Genomic DNA, 12,185 nt, shown 5'->3' with positions numbered 1-12,185 from the left:
CAATATTATTCCTTTGTACTATTATTATCTAGTTGTGCTGGGACTGGGAAGGATTTTGGCTGATTGTGTTTTCTAGCCAATAGCTTACAAATGCAGTCATCTAAAGCCATCTGCTTGGGGAAAAAAACAAAAAAAACTTCTGTTACTCATTCCTAAGACAGACTTTTCTTGGTGTGCGGGGGTGTGGTTAAGTATTAGTTTAGAAAAGAGACAAAATTCAAGTATTTCCACCACATGGAAGATTTTACCAAAATGAGTTACTAACAAGTTGTTACTATGACAATACAACACCAGGACAGCTGATATAGTCAGCATGTGTTCTAGGTGCCGAAATACAGAACATGTGAGAGAGAGAGTGGGAATTTGAGTGAAAAAGAGGAGGGAGGGATGAAGTAAAGGGGGAGGATGAAAAGGCATAACTTTGAAGTGAAGCCATGAGTACTGAGCAGAGGGGCAAACACAGAGAGGAGGATCTCCACATGAAATCTGGTATGTCTTCAGTCTACAGCCATAGTTTATAGTGTTTATAGTTATCGTTACATCCATCCATGTTCTATACCCGCTTAATCCGACGGTCGGGTCGGTCGCGGGGTATGGTATAGTTATCATCAATTTGTTTTATTGTTTAAAGTGTGTAGAAAATATGTAGATATACTGATACACAGGAGCTGATTGCATGACTGCTGCATAATTTTCACAATTTGGCAACAAATACATTTGTATTCAGGCATCAGACAGAGCTGAAAATCTCTCATGCAGTTAAGTGCTACTTGGCTGAATTTGTTTGCTTAATATGGAAATTTTATTTGAGGGGTGTTGACCAGAGGTGAGCAGTCAGAGAAGCAAAGTAGCATTGCCATTTCTTTTTTAACAAGTTAGATAAATTATCCGTAGATCGCTGATAACAAGATTCCATAAATGTGTGAAGAGGAAAAGTCCAAAATTCAAACTTATGTTCTCAATCAAAAAATTGAGTTTATATTGATCAATAATAATGTCTTGAAAAAAGAAATAGTTTGGAGGGTATGGGAAATTATAGAAAAAAGCTAAAAGTTACATTTATTTCATCAAAATAACATCTTATTTTCTAACCACATTACTAGTCATACAATATCGCCACCATTTCTGTAATGTGTTGTAGGCCTGAAATACAAAAAATGGAAGTTAACATTACAAAGCTTGGAATATCTTGGTTTTATACTGTCTGTTATGTATCCAAAGTCACAGTAAAAGCAAGAATCCCTGTCTTATTTTTATCTTATTGGGGGGGGGGGGGGGGAGTCTTGCATTTTCCACACATAGGGTTGTATTTGAGAGTTTCAGTGTATTTTGAGTCAACCACTCAAAGCTGAGATGGATTTATGGAATTCAGTCGTGCATTTTTTTTTTCATGAATTACATAATGTGTTAGCAATTCATTAAATTTTCAATCAGTTATGCTTATCCTATTAAAACTGATGCAACATAAGCACATATCCCTTTAAGACCTGGGGCAATAATTCTGTTCTTCTGCATGTCGTCCCTGATGTGACTTCAGCTCATTTACATGATGTGACTGCCCACAAGACAAATGACAAATTACTTTTTAATACTGATAAACATATTTTTTTAAGGCCAACGGAAACAGTTTACCGTAAGAGACATTTAAATTGTCAAATGGATTTTGTTTCATGTCTACCTCAGAGGCAGAGAATTCTGTCACGTGTTTTCATGTTTTAAGAGGTTGTTCTTATAAATAATTACATTTCAGCAGAAAGCATTTCAAAGGGTATTTATATTAGATGAATATCAGGTGGAAAAAATATATATATTTTTTTTTCTCCAAAAGACTCAAAAGTTTCCATCTTCCAGGGGGTACCTCCTTCACTCTCCCAGTCTAAGCTATAAATCTGCTATCAGGGTCTCAAGGACTAGAGATGAAGAGACCCTAATCCTCTCCACGCCTCTGCAACAACAATTTCAGCTGCTAGGTTAGTTTAACTAACAAAAGAGTAAACTTTCTGTCATTGCTGTTGTAGCAGTGCTCTTTAACGATAGCTCTGCCTCCCCCTGCTGAATGATTAAAGAACACACTGATGGTTTCAGCAGCAGCCACCTTAAAGCTGCATTGACAATACACAGTGACTTCATAACATCTGCAGTTTCCTCAACTAATTGAAGCATTTCAATGCCCTTGAAATGAGCTGTTTCTGTCTAAGAAAGTTTTTTTTTAAAACTGCTGTTGGCAACTTCCTCATGAATGATGGATTTTAAATTAGTTCATCAGGATAAATAAGATAAATATGAACGTTTGGCTTGCTTATTGACATACCCTCATATCTCAAAACATCAAATTATCAGCAACTGAACTGTAAAACTTTATCTTTTTTTTTTTTTTTTCTTCAAAATATGATTTGCAGTGCTTTGACACCCCAGTAGAGGCGACGAATGTGTACAGCGGGAGGATGGAGGGCAGCAGTAAACCAGAAAACATACCTCCTGGCAGGGGTATGATGAAGTCTTCACAATCAGACCACATGGAGAAGCAGCAAAGACACACCGATTCTTTCCTCACAGCAGCTCGGCTACTCCGCAGGGGATGGTTGAAAGAGGGGAAGACAACAAAATGTCAACGTTCATATTATGACAACTCTGCAGGTCAACTGTCTCACCCCAGGACCACACGGTTCATTGTTTTGAACAGCAGGAACAGAGCAGAGGACAAGAAGGAAGGCTCTGAAAAACATACAGATGAAGCAAATACTGATAGTGACAATACATTCTCAGCCAAAAGACTAGGAGAAAGACAGGCTCATCAAACAGGTGTCTGGTCATCTGGCTGTCAAATTACATGCACACGACCCAAAAGGTTGAAGGCCCCATTACTTCCAGCAATAGCTGAGATGTAGCTCTGATTGATAAGACTTTCAAGACTGCTTGTAACTTCCTGTACAAGGATGCTCCTTAAATTGCGAATATGAAAAGTTCTTATAGGAATGAGGTTCCATGCATGCCAATATATATATATATATATATATATATATATCACAAATCATATATTTTCATATATGGGAAAGGCATATATTCTTAAGTCAACTGGTTTAAAAAGAAGTTGATCGAATATTCTGTCATATCACTTTAACAGTTACATACATTCCACATAACAAAACATATGTTACCAAAGACAAATAATTTAAATAATTTTGGCAACTTTCATTTCTATCTCCAGTCAGCAAGCCCCATAATGCCTCTTTCAGATCAACAACTTTTTAACATAAATCAATGTATTAATTTGGTCACCACTGGAATTAAAGAAACAGATCTGGCGGTGGATCAGTTAATCAGATTTAGGTCTAACAACTTTAAGAGCCCAAAAACTGAATTTATGCATTTGGCAGACGCTTTCATCCAAAGCAACTTACACTGGTAGGGTAAGGGGGTCTTGCCTAAGGACCCCTACTGGACGTAGTACCTTTCATGCAGGAGAAATGGACCCTGGCCACCCACATGAAAGGTGGCAATCTTGCCACTACATTGTCCAGTCCCAGTACATGAGTTCAGTCCCAAACGTGGGTTCATGTTTTCACAGACTTTCATATCAGTTTGTTTTTGACATCTTAACTTCATTTAATCAGTGGGGTTTTTAGGTCAGAGCTGTCATTCACTTGGAAGCATACACACTACTATTTCTTGCTAGTTACTGCATACTTTGCTTTCAGTCTTCTACACTGGATTTTGGAGGTATATATGCATAGAGTCTGGCATATTGTGGCAGACCAAAAAGCAAACATTTTTCTTTAAACATTGTCACGTCAAATATCTGCTTCCTGCCATGCAATTCTCTTTTCAGAGGAACAATATTTGACATTGATCAGTGTACTGTACCATATATCATACTCATACTACACACATGATGGTTTTGTTGGTCTACTATAATGTAACAGTAAACCATTATTATGTGTCCATTCTATAATAAAACTGTGAAGCTGTTTCTTTTCACTACGAGTAAAATCACAGAGTTTCTGTTTCAGAGCCAGCATTTCTTCACTTGTGAGTTTTTAGGACCACTGTAAACTAATTGTCACAACCTGATGTATTACTCTTTCATACTGCTTCAGTCGATTTTGACCAGTTAAGTTGTTATACAAGTGGATGCATTCAGAAACAGCACTTTTAAGTGAATCATTCCTCAGAACAAGCAATACTTGTCTTGCTTACCATATAGAATTTCAAACTGTTTGACAAAATCCACAACTAGTTTTTCCACATATTCGAGTCTTCTGTGGCAATAATGCCTTTGCATTACAAGAACAAACATGATGAGGATTAACCACTGCTGGTAAAAAATAAATAAACCTAGGAGAGGATTCCTTTGGTACAAAGATACTGCAAAAGAACAAACAATTTTGCCACTCGCTTGCCTTCCAAAACTTCCTTTGCATAAGCAGTCGAGGAACTTCTGCAACATTACAAAGAAGCTTCATTTCTAAAAGTTGTTGCTCAAGTTCAGACACACAATTTGCTTTCTCCTAGTTTTGAAGGTTCAGCCACATGCTTGCCATTTGCCTAACAACACCAAGATGTACATTACACATAGCGCAAGGAGGCAGGAAAGATATTGTGTGGAATGTTCATAAGACATGTGGGCCCTTTAACACCTCTCATAGATTTAGGTGTGTAGAACCTCTCGCATCACTAATGGTTGAAGCATGGTCTCTTTTTGGCACACGTTTATAAGGGTATATCCCGACAGAGGGGCTTCCTTTTTGGACTTGTTCACCAGGATGCTGGCTGAACCCATACTAAAACTAAAACTGGGTCATGTTTTGCAGTATTGGCCCACAACTGAATCACAAGAGCCTCCACAACTCTACATTGTCGTTCCTTTTTGACTTGAAGCCCACATATGCCAACTCCTGACACTCCTGACATGAATGGCTATAGAAAATTTATGAACATTTGACTTTTTACTTCAAAACAACAAGCCAAATTCTTCTCTTTGAAGAAGATGTTCAAGTTGTGTTTGGATTGGTAAGTATTTGAAGAAGTTTCCCTTCTTCAGGGAGCGGTATTTGCCCCGTGCTGTGTTACATACAGTACCTTTCATCAATTTTAACACCAATGTAATCAAATTTCAAACCCTCTGGCTTCCACAAGGTGCCAGGGGCTCATCATACTTGGATGATGACAACCCATTGGCGGATGATCAGCATTGGCTTCCACAAACAGCGACAGCAGTCGTGGCAAAGCTGTGGCAGCATCTTAGAAGCTTTTACAGCTGCCTGCAGCTTTAGTAGAAGTGTCATTGCTTTAGTCCTGTATTGTCCAAGGGTCAGAGCCTCTACAGTGATCTCATAATTTTGGACTTAATTTTCAACTGTTTAATTAGGAAAATATGAAATATTAATTAGGAAAATATATTTCACATTGTGAACCCACAGGCCTAAAATTCAATGAGCAGGAAAACAAGTAGCCAAGAGGCAAAGCTACTCACTGAACATACAAAAACAACGTCTTGCTGCTTCCACTGTGGAGGAAATGTCAATCCAACCTTGAAGATCACTCGAAGATCTGAAAACATTTCTGCAAAAGACAAAGTCTGCAGCATATGTCATTTCTAATTAAGTTATTTCATTACCCAACAAATAAATTCTGTGTTACGCTGTCAGTCTTGCTTTACCTAAGGATATCTATGTCATTATCACCGATTTTGCAGTGAAGCGAGAGGGGAATCATACAGCTGAATCGTTTTGGCTTTTGAAGTCAAACACCTACAAGGAAATACATCCTGTCATCAAGTTTCAAGATTTGTAACAATGTTTTAGCTCTGCTGGCTTATACATTTAAATGTAGGGTCTTGTTATCAGTTTCTATACAATTTTACTGAACTATACAGTATTTGCTATAATATGTCATATACATATTTACTTATAAAATTGTAAAGAAGCCAAATGACACCTTGAAACTTTGTGGTGGCTCACCCAAAAAAGGAAATGATTCCCTGTCTCTGGAGGGGAATGACCCACAATCTTAGGGAGGAATATTTTGTCTGATACCTGTAAGAAAAGGATGTAGAAAATCATAGTTCCTTTACAAAATTGATTTATTTTGTCAATTTCAACACTATCCTGTACTATGGACAAATAAGAAAATAAAAGGACTTGCAGGGATGCATTTCAAACTGGTCACTGACCGTTTGATTTATTTATTTTTCTACTCACGGTGCCATAAAAATATACCCATAGAAGCACACTACAAAATAAACGAATACAAAAAAAGCAAAAATACCTTTCAGTAACTTTGATGAGGGATGATAAAAATCCATAACTAGGATATTAAAATATATTACCATATTCTCATAGGCCAGTTTTGCTACTCGAGAGTTAACTGCCTGAAATTAAGAGAAAGTATTATTACAACTGAGAAATTATGGAGATAAAAGATCAGAAGCTACTTTGAAAACAAAAATAATTTAGCCACACTTACATTATCTGTCAACCATGACATAACCAAAGCGGACTCTTCCAACAACTCTGGGGGAAACACATTAGCAAGGTCTTTTATTGCCACAGGAAAACTGTCTTGTGGCATGATCCAGGGCTTGATTTTCATTCTGGAGTCCAGACAATAAGGTCTTGACTTTTTCCTTGACACATAGGTTATGACAAAACATAATTAAACAAAAAACAAAATTAAAAAAATAATAATAATAATAAAAAATCTGTCTATTTTGGACCTGTCCAGGGTGTACCCCGCCTTTCGCCCAATGACTGCTGGGATAGGCTCCAGCCCACCCGCTAGCCGACCGACGGATTGACGGTATAGAAAATGGATGGATGGATGGATGTCTATTTTGTATGTAATATGTAAATAACTTAGCAAAACAAAACCTGACTGTGACTATGAAAAACATGGGAACAAACTTGACATCGTCGCCATCTGCTGAAGGGGCGCAAAAGTTGAATTCTCAAAGTGAAAAAAAAATGTATTAAAAAAAATTATACTTGAAGATACAAATAATAAATTTCAACCCATCCTTTAAATTTCTTGACACTTCTTGACAAATAATAAAAATAGAAAAGAACAGAAAAACTCAATATGAAAAATCTATTTGCTGACTGGCTGACATCCGCCCTGAACCTGACGCTTGCAGAAGGTGAGATGGGGGAGGGGCAGCGCATCCCAGCTTCTTCGATTAATAAACAAGGACATTGTCATGTTACTTTTAGCAACGTTTTTTTTTTTATTAATCTTTTATTATGAAAAGGGCATCCAAACCGTCAGGTGCTGCTTTTAGAAAGCGAAGGAAGGAGGAGGACGACATACTGGCCCAAAGCAGAGGTATGTAACTTTAATTAACTTTTAAAGCATTAGGTGTTGATTTCTTCATTTTGACTAACATCAAGTGCAAAGCTAAGCTAGCTGTGTTAAATAGCAGTACTATTCTGTCGTTACTACTACTAAAGTTACTATTCACAGACAGGTTCCCTAGCTATTATACTCTACTATACTATATACTATACTACTGTAAATGTCTTGCAAACGGCTGCCAAGCTGTCATTTGCTGAACTTGTGCAGTAAATAGAGGGTGAAAGCTTCAGAATAAAGCCTAAACACCAGGAATGCATGAGAAGAACCCTAAGATAAACTCTGTGTTTATTGTAAGCTTGGCTGTTGGCTGCAATGTAATATATTATCCAAATAAATCAGTGTTTACTATTTGGATTTTTCCAGGTGCAATGAAAAAATATTTGAAAGCACAGCAGGCACCTGAGGAGCCTGCGTCACAAGAACCCTCACAGTCTTCAACTGAGCCTTTCCATGAGGAAGAATGTAAGTTTATTCAATTTTGGAATATGACTGAAGTACAATTACTTTTTGACGACAACTCGTGCCTGGAGCGCCATATTACCCAGAACCGGCCCTGCTGCTGGGGCACAATAGTCAATTACTCAATGATGCGTCAAAAGTATCTGCACCTATTCTTATGTGTGAGGCTCGAACCAGTTGCGGGGGATTTTACTTTGGAGTGACGCATTGAATAGCTAATGAAATTCTGGAAACAACGATCTTCCAAATATGGCAAATGTAACTCGTAAAAAGCCTTACAGAGAAATGATTTAGTTTCTTGAGTTGCAAATTACGCATCATCGTGCATAATTTCAGATTCTGCTGTTTATTCATTTATTTATCTACAACATGGCCAAATGGACGTCAAAAACAAAATACATTAAGGAGGAAGCCTCAGGGGTTTGTGTACAACAGGACAGTAATGCATCTGACCTCAGAGGGGGGCAGTAATAATGACTGGAAGAAGCCTCTGAAGAGGGAAGCAGTCCTGTCGACAAGTAAGTATTATTTATATTTTATTGTTATTTTACTTCATATTATTATAGTTATAGATAGATACTTTATTGTTCCCAAAGAAAAATGTGGGCTCAGCATTATCACTCAGCAGCATTCTCATCAATAAAGCAAACATCGAAAAAAGAGCAACAAATAGTGTTAATTATTTCATACACAGCTCAGTCTTTCTTGTATTATAAAATATATTTCTTTATTTTATCTTTGTTTCGCATAATAGAACGTCTGAAGATAATTCAGACGAGGGGGTCCGACGTGCAACTTTCTCTAAAAATTACAGAGTGGAACAAAAGTTTAGAGTAGCCCCTTCCCCCCTCTCCTGGAAATGGTAAAAAGCACGAGGTCGAGGGATAACGTGGGGATGTTTCTTCAAAATTATTAAATTTTGAAATGCCATCATTTGTCTGCTGGACATATTTTGATACGATTTTTCTTTTTTGTTTTTCCAACTGTCCTTTTGGGGGGCCTTAGCCTTGGACCTGGGCCATTTCTTGCCAGTCATCACAACCCTTTGCACATATCAGGACACAGTAAAGCTGGATGCTTGAGGTGCAGACACTGCCAGAGCAAGACTCCTGTGAAGTATGCCACATGTGATGTGCCCCTATGCTGCCAACAGCAAATAATGTCAATACAAATTGTGAATAGTGTTCAGTGTTGTTTGCTATGTCATTATTTATATATATAAACTAATTGCATTTAGACCATACTATTAAGTATACAAAGCTCTGGTTATAGACAAAATGTGTTTGTGCTTCTGTTACTCTTTGTCAGTAATACTGACAGAGGATCTGGATGTGGGATAAGACAGTCCGAAGTGTAACCTTTCATTAGAGCCCAAGATCATGACTGTATGTTGAAGCGTTCAGAAATGGCAGCCTTTTTTCCCAAGGCTCTTCAAATGGCACGGTATTGGCACAGCTTCCTTAGAAAAACCTGTACAAAATATTAATATTTTGTTGTATTACAGTCAAATTTGAAGTGGGACTGGGTAAGACTTAGTCCCATTGTGTTTTTCAGTCCGCAGCCCTATGCTAAAGTCCCTTTTAAGACACATATTCGGGAAGAATAATTTGGCAGAAAAAAAATTCCTTCTCTTTCACTGTATTCAAGCTCATATTACTCTGTGACTGTAGCAAGATTCTGACTCTTGTGGGTGAAAATTCAGAGTGTTCTCTTTCAAAAGAGACCTCAACCAAGCCTCTACTCCAAGGCGTTCAAGAACAGCTTTTAATTTACTTTGGGTGTGCCTTTTTTTAGGAGTTGCAGGCAAAAATTCCCTGCCTGTCAAGGGGTTAAAACATAACAAAATTAGATAGAAACAATGACCAAATTAATTTCTGGTGCACCATGTCAAGCTGACATGAAGTTTTCTTTTTTTTCTTCTTCTAAATGGGATAATGTAAGTCAAAATATTAGATACCAGGAAACCTATCATTTCAGCCTCATCAAAATAAGAACAGCATTATATATACACTGCCCGTCCAAAAAAAAAAGTCACACCAATATTTTGTTGGACCTTTAGCTCTGATTACGGCATTTGCTGTGGCATCGCTTTGATGTGCTTCTGCAATGTCGCAGCATTTATTTCCATCCAGAGTTGCATTAAGATTTTGTAGTGATGAGGGGAGAGTCAAACCGCTGCGCAAAGGCCTCTCCAGCACATCCCAAAGATTCTCAATGCAGTTAGGGTGTGGACTGTGTGGTGGCCAATCCATGTGTGAAAATGATGTCTCATGCTACCTGAGCCACTCTTTCACAATTTTAGCTCGATGAATCCAGGCATTGTCATCTTGGAATATGCCTGTGTCGTCAGAGAAGAATGTTTTCCATGACCACAGGATGTGTCTTCCGACATGGTTGTTTAAAAAAATAAGAAGCTCCATATTGCATCAGTTAGGGTTAAATAACTTGTTGCCAGCTAAAGCATAATCATACATGCAGTAATTGTCCAGTGGGAGGCTCTTACCTCTTTGCTTAATTAAATCCAGGTGGTGACTTTTTTTTGGACGGGCAGTGTATACATATTACACAATACAGTAATAAAACATAACCTGTCTCCTATGAAAATCTTTTGTGAGTATGTTTGTAGGTGCACTAACATAACTATTGATTGCACAGATCTGGCAACATTTCATTTGGAGCAATGGGTTAAGTTTGGGGAACAGTGTTAAATTCAGCTATTCAGAGGTCTGATGGCCTGTGGAAGTTGTTTAGCTGAAAACACACAGGTGGGGCCCTGCATCATATGACTCAAGTTAATGGTAATTTCTAGCACAAATATGAAGCTTATCAATACAGCCTGTATCTTACCACATAGATCATAGATTGTTTTTAGGATGGCACAAGTGCTGTTGAAGGATTTTGTCAGCGTTAATGATCTCCTGAACTCCAGTCGTCTGGTGGGACGAACAAAGTTGATCCCACTACAGAGAGACGATAAGCTCTTGACGGGAAAAAACTACAAGCTTTACTAGATAAAGAGAAATCCAAGGTTTATAGATCTAATGGCATGCTTTATCTTTCTGTTCTTATGTTTATATATATATATTCAGTCAAAGGAATATAGTCTACTGAGAAAGATGTCCAAATTTAGTCAAGGAGATTAAAGTCAGGTTCACTCTCAGTGTCATTTTTACGGTAACACACTGAGCCAGTGCTTCAAAATAACCATCAGGTATGACTTTTTTTGATTACCAACCAGCTGAATATGTAAAACACTGGTCAAAACAACACATCTTCAATTGCATAAGAACATGTTATTTTACTCTTAATGTAACACATATGTAACACAAATGTATTATTTAATATTTTATAACATATTTCCATAAATATCTTTGCAGATATTTTCCAGTATATGAAAAGTGGAAATTCCTTGTGTATTCAACGTGTTTTTGGTATATATAGCACCAAATTACAACAATTGTCATCTCAAGGCACTTAAATAATATAGTCCAATTCAAGCCAATTGGAATTCAATTAATTGTAATCATAATCCAATTAAATCCAATTCAATAATTTAAAAATAATCCAATTCATTCAAATAGAGCCAATTGTTGGGGCGTGCGGTGGGAGGGGGGGGGGGGGGTGGCCTGTGTGATGGTGGGTCTCAGGCCCGGGTTGCTGCGACTGGTGTGACCGGGAGGTTTGTTTGTTTGTTTTTTGTTGTTGTTTGTTTGTTGTTTGTAGAGGTCCTCCGGGGTGGGGTGGGGCGGGATGGGTACCTTCTGGGGGTACAGTAGCTCCCGCAATATGGTCGCTGCAGGCCCCGAGCCTGGTGGACATCAGCCCCTCCTGCCCTGGGTTGGCTCCCAGGTAGCGGGGATGCCTATTGCAGCCAGTCCCTGGCTGCCTTCTCCGGGGGAGAGTAGCTGCCCCGGTGTATATCCCCATACCCCTCTCCCTTCTGGCTCCTGTACACAGCACACACTCACACATGAAGGGTTTTGGGGGCGTGTGTGTTCGGTGGGGTGTAGTGGATGGGGCCACGTAGGTGGTCCCCTTGGCTGCACTCTGCAGTTCCCCGCCCCTGTTTTAATTACACCTTAGACATTACTACTTATCAAACACACACTCACACACACACATTAGGTCTTGGGGGGTGGTTACACTGAGTGGCATCTGGTGGGCGGGGCTCTTTGGGTATGTAGGCTGCCCAGAGGGCCGCGCTCCCAGTTCTACAAGTTTGGCTGCCCCTCAATTTTAATCGCTCACTATTAGAAAATATTGAAGAGCCAGAAGGGTGAGGGGAGGGGTCTTCTTCGCACACCCCTGCTTCCTGGTTGCTGCTCGGGGCGGGAGGGGCCAAGAGGATTAATTAATTGTTCTGCTGGTTCGGGGTC

General features: G+C 38.7%; 1 long non-coding RNA gene across 1 annotated transcript; it reads left to right on the top strand.

Moving 5' to 3' along the window:
• The first annotated feature begins 351 nt into the window (after positions 1–351).
• LOC140279741 (uncharacterized) lies at positions 352–3,978 on the top strand. Its single transcript, XR_011909358.1, has 2 exons — positions 352–489; positions 2,400–3,978. It is a non-coding gene; the product is annotated as an uncharacterized lncRNA (long non-coding RNA).
• The last annotated feature ends 8,207 nt before the right edge of the window (positions 3,979–12,185 follow it).

This window comes from Leuresthes tenuis, unplaced genomic scaffold (genome assembly GCF_036924035.1).
Source record: "Leuresthes tenuis unplaced genomic scaffold, fLeuTen1.0.hap1 SCAF_21, whole genome shotgun sequence".
In the NCBI taxonomy this organism is placed as follows: domain Eukaryota; kingdom Metazoa; phylum Chordata; class Actinopteri; order Atheriniformes; family Atherinopsidae; genus Leuresthes; species Leuresthes tenuis.
This window is presented reverse-complemented; position numbering and strand designations above follow the sequence as displayed.